Source organism: Vombatus ursinus, unplaced genomic scaffold, assembly GCF_900497805.2.
Source record: "Vombatus ursinus unplaced genomic scaffold, bare-nosed wombat genome assembly UNPS02008996.1, whole genome shotgun sequence".
NCBI classification, from domain to species: Eukaryota; Metazoa; Chordata; class Mammalia; order Diprotodontia; family Vombatidae; genus Vombatus; species Vombatus ursinus.
In genome coordinates, this window is record NW_020948774.1 from 656,235 (window position 1) to 662,014 (window position 5,780).

Consider the following 5,780-nt stretch of genomic DNA (forward strand, 5'->3'; position numbering starts at 1 on the left):
AGGAAGGAAGGAAGGAAGGAAGGAAGGAAGGAAGGAAGGAAGGAAGGGAAAGAAAGAAAGGAAGGAAGGAAGAGAAATAAGAAAAGAAAGAAAGAGAAATCATTGATAACTTTGGAGAGAGCAGTTTGGAGACAGTGACCAAATAGCAAAGGACTGAAGACTGAAGGAGAGGAGGGGATGTAGATACAGTGGATGTGGACAACTTTCTCTAAGAGTTGGGCTGAGAAAGAGAAAAGAGATGTAGAATGATAGCTTTAGAGGACAATAGGGTCTAGTAAAAGTTGTTTTGTTTTTTTTTTAAGATGGGGAGATGAGCATATTTGAAGGCAGTAAGAAAGATCCTATTATGATTGAAGATTAGAGGGGGCAGGGAGTGTCATTGGGTGGAAATCTGCTGGAGAAGATGAGAGGCTGGGATCACTGGGATCAATGGTATAGTAGAAGGGTTGGCCTTGGCAAGGAGAAAGGTCCCCTCATTGTCAAAGACTGAAGGAAAGGAGCAGAGATTGGGGGAATAATGTCAAGGGGTTTTGAGATAAAGGGAAGTGGAGAAGAAGGAGCATTAGGGTTCATGGCCTCAATTTTCTGAGGAAAGTAAAAAAAAAATTTACATACACATATGTATATACATATATACATACACACATATATTGAGACTTGAGAAATCCAGAATTTGGGGAACTGAAGGTTAAAATGAGAAGTGGAGTAGAAAAGAGGGATGGGGAGAGAAAGAGAAATGGAAAAGAGAACAGAGAGGAAGAGAGAAAATGATAAGTAGAGAAGAGACATAAAGGGAAAGAAGGGGAGGAAGGGATAACATGTAGGCTGAGGAGGAGAGAATGTGAGGGAGGAGAGAGAAGGGAAAGGAAACAGGAAAGGGAGAAAGGGAAATGAAGGGGAAGCAATTGAATCAGACATACATATTTCCTTCTGCCCTCCTCCTAACAATGACAACTCCATTTACGTAACTGAATTCATAAGATATAAACAGATTCTGAGCCAGAGAGCAAAGTCCTGAAGTGAGACACAGAGAAGACCCCTAAATGGCTCCGTAGGGCAGGAAAAGCTGCCTTCTCCACAGTGCCTTGGAGCTAGGCAGGGTCAGGGTGGGGAAGAGATCCCTATGTTTAGCCCTACAAAGGGCTGGATCCCAGGACTCCAACAGAGATCTCTAAAGTTTCTGCTGTATCTGAAATTCTGGGTTTAAAGGACCTAAGAAGTTTGTGTGTGCTGGGGTTTGTGATCAGTGGGGGCATAGTGTCCTCCTCCTCCTCCTCCCTGCCTTTTCCTGTACTCCCTAGCCCTATGTCCATTCATCCCTGAGATAAGAGGTTGTTACCATTCCTACTCAGAATGGAGAGAGTCTTAGTATTAATACTACACAGATGGCTCCAGAGCAGAGGTTCCCAAACTTATTTGGCCTACCACCCCCTTTTCAAAAAAAATTACTCAGCATCACCCCTCGGAAATCTACTTTCTTTAACCTTCTAACATTTTTTTTTAATTTGCATCATTTCAAAAAAAATATGATGTATGTATGTTTTTTAAAATGACACATCTTAAATTGAATAATCTATTGTAAATTTGTGGGGTTTTTCCTGCATTGAAATTTTGATGATGCAATATTGTGTCATGTAATCATATAGCATCATATTGTAAACAAGTCATTACACACACATATTCCTGCCAATGCATACTGGACTTCCCGACAATACGTGACATGCTTGCCTACCAACACTTGCTTGTTAAGACCTGTTGGCAGACTTGACCATTGTTCAGTTATAACTTGCTTTTTGTGTATTTATTTGGAAAATAATGTAATCACTATGACTTTAACTCTGTTACACAACAAATGAAACACGTATAAACAGTTTTTCAAAATTTTCTTCTCTTCTCTTCTTCCCTTATGTTTCCACCACCCCCTTATTTTAATTCAACACTCCTCAATTGTACCTGAGGACACTACCACCCCCCCGATCATTCTAGTGCCCCCCAGGGGTGGTATTGCCCACTGTGGGAACCTATGCTCTAGAGCAAGAATGGGGCCATATCTTCCTATCCTCCTGAGGGAAATCATGAGACAGAGATAGAGGCAGAGGCAAAAACATTACACCTCCCCTGCACTTAGACTAGGAATCCCTAGGATATCTTACAGGGGCTAGCTCCCTCCAACTCTCATTTCCAGGTTGGGTGCCTCAGGGGGATGACTACCCCAGGTTCAAAGTACTCTGTGGATCCACGTTCCTAAAACTATAGCTTACAAGCCCCTATTGGTCAGCCAATAGATACAATTAGCTCAGAACAAAGAAAGGCATTTACTGAAATGGCATTGTAAGAAAAATAGAAAAAAAAATTTCCCCCATAACTTGGGGCATACTCTCCCATAACTACCCAGTGTCAGTGGGTAAGAATGAGCACATTAGTAGAGAGGTGCACACTTAGAGAACATACATGGCACAGGCCACTCACACCTTTATCATCACCATCATCTCCTATAATCTAGTAATATTACATCATATTCATGTGCCACAATCTGTCCCACCTTTTCCTAATCAATAAAAGCCATTTTTTGTAAACACTAATTCTGCCGTGTGGCTGGTATAGCATTGTATCACAATCTCTACAAGAAACAAAGTTTTGGGGTAACGCAAAGGGCAGTGGAAAGACATACATGAGCACAGGTAGTCTGCAGCCTATTTTCAACGAGAGAAAGACTTTGGAAAAAAACATGCTGAGATTCCTGCGTGTCAAGAGTTTGTCCAGAAAGAAAACCGGCATCATGTGTGTCCCTTAAAGTTCCATTTAACCAAATAACATCAATTTGCTTTTGCAAAGGTTTATTTACTGTGATGATGTAGTAAGAACAAAAGTACAAATATTTCTCCCTAACAGCTTGGGGACACACTTTCCCCTCTACTACCTCAGTTTCTGGAGAGAGTGGGCTCAACCTTACAGCAGTTTCTACATAGTATTCATCCTACCAAGTTCATTTCCAAATGTGATTCAGATTCTGAATAAATCTTCATGTCAGCCACTGCTGGTATATATATCCCTCAGATCCTTTTTTTCTTTTTTTTTTTTTTTTTAGGCAATTGGGGTTAAGTGACTTGCCCAGGGTCACACAACTAGTAAGTGTCAAGTGTTTGGTCTGAGTTCGGATTTGAACTCAGGTCCTCCTGACTTCAGGACTGGTGCTCTATCCACTGCGCCACCTAGCTGCCTCATCCTCAGATCCCTTCTAGGGTGTTGTTGTTGGGTTGGGTTCTGAACATCATTCCTTGGGGGCTTACTGATGGGCTCCTTAACTACAAAACCAGCAAGAACACTAGCTTCTGGAGCTCTTTTTGGCTTACCATTCTAACCTTTCAAAGTTCACAGCTGTCTCCAATACTCTTTCCCTTAAAATGGGAAAGAGCAAATGCAAAGCGGAAAAGAACAGAAACCTCTATTCACAGGCCAGGTGTCGGATTCAGACGGGGAGGAGCAAAGAGCTTTTCTCAAGCAGAGATGTCCAGTGTGTCTTTCTCCTCAAATACGACCAGGGAGGAAAACAGCAAGAACCAGAGACTTTGACTAATTAGTACCTTTTAAAAAAGGCACTCCTGTTCCAGCTCCAAGGACAATCAAAATGACTCCCCTTTGCTATATGGTTAGCAGACTGTAAGCAGTTACACATGGTCCAAATCTAGGGACAGGGAACTTTCATTATACATCATAATGACTTTCTGGAAGTGGGCTCCCCAGACTCTTCTACATGGGGATTGCATAAGCCAAGCTTGTTGTACCTGCTCACAGGCCTCCCTTTACAAAAGTTTAAAAAAAAAAAAGAAAAAGGTGGGCTTTTGGGGTTGTCACCTTAGGATCAATAGCTTGTTTGAACAAATCAGGTTGAAGGTACTACAATTATGTTTAGTGACTTCTCATCGTTATCCTTTCTTCTAATTTGATATGGATTTTGACCTTTAAATAGTTGATGTTCTGATTGCACACAGACAGCTGTTTCTGCTATGACTCCCACATCAGTAACTAGTCATTTCCTGTTTCCACAATATTCTATGGTTCTATTTTAGGAGGAGAGAAAGAATGGGTTTCAGGGGGAGCGGGGAGGGTAATCCTGGCCACCCCTTCTTAGCCCCATTCTGTTGAACCAAAGCAAGACAGATGAAGTCTGATCCATTTGGATTGCCCTCAAACCAGGGGAAGGGGATCCATAATCCTGCTTTGGAAACAGGAGCACATTAACTAGGGTAGGCTTCATTGAGGAGGTTCTAAAGAGATGGTATAATATTGTGGTTTATCCTCTGTTCTCGAAGAGGACCATGATATCAGGGGGATGATGACATGACCTGTAATTGTCTTTGATTTGAGTGAGGGAGGGCTGGGCAAAGTCACCAACCTCACTTTCTCCTCCAGAGCCATCTGGGTCCAGTGGCCCGATATCGATCAGGATGACTGGAGAGGGCCCAGGATGCAGTGGGAGACCTTGGTCCCCTTTTTTTTAAAAATTTATTTATTTTTAGTTTTCAACATTCGCTTCCACAAGATTTTTGAGTTCCAAATTTTCTCCCCATCTCGCCCCTCCCCCAACCCCAAGAAGGCATGCATTCTGAATACCCCTTCCCCTAATCTGTGCTCCTCTCCCCACCTGGTGAGATATACCTTTCTGATCAACCATCCAGGTTTCTTGGGCTGGAAATTTGTTTCACTCTGTCTTTTTGTGGGTTCTGCTGCTTTGGAATTTGTTTAGAGCCATTTTTTACAGGTATTTGGAGGGACTTGGGGGAAAGCTCAAGCAAGTCACTGCTTTTACTCTGCCATCTTGGCTCGACCTCTCTCCCCCCTCCCCTAGACCTTGGCCCATTTAAGCTAAGGTCTTTTCAGGTTCTCACTTTGAGTAAGGCAACACCCATTCAGTGAATAGGCCTCTTTAAGAAGTAAGACAAGGGTTGGCCACTTTAATAAAAAAAAAAAAATCAAACTGGGAGGGGAAGACCCTCAAGGTTGCTGGTCAAAAGAGAAACAGTTACTATTTACGTTACATTATTTACATCTGAGCCAGCCACTTAACCCTGTTTGCCTCAGTTTCCTTATCTATAAAATGAATTGGAGAAGAAAATGGCAAACCACTCCAGTATCTTTGCCAAGAACACTCCTAATGGGGTCACAGAGAATAGGACACAACTAACAGTCTGCCTTATGAGAAGGTCTCCTTGACTATTATTTAGTCGTATATGTATGTGTATGTGTATGTGTATGTGTATATGTATATATATATATATATACACAATGGATTCCTAGATATGGAGTTAGTAGAGACTCCTGGGTCCATATCCTATCTCAGACATTTACCAGCTATAGGTCCATGAGCAAATCACTTAATTTTGCTGAGTCTCACTTTCCCCACCTGTAAAATGGGGATAATATCCCTCCCTCCCAGGGTTTTTGTGAGGATATAAGAAAATAAATATCAGTAATGGAGGGGGATCCATGGGTGTGAAACATTGTCTACAATGTCAGTTTTTTTTTTCAAAGTATTGATCGGTTTTGCTGAATTTTTCTTCTCATCTTTTTTCTTTAAAAAATTTTTTTTGTTATAAAGGATGACTTTCTGAAGGGGGAAATGGAAGGGTACAAGGGGAGATCTAGGTGAATTAAAAACAAAATTCAATAAAACCTGTTCGTCTATTTTAAATCGTGTCTCAAACCTTCAAATGCTATATAAATACCAACTATTATTATTCATCTTTATATCTGTTGATGTTGTATATGGTGTTGAGAGC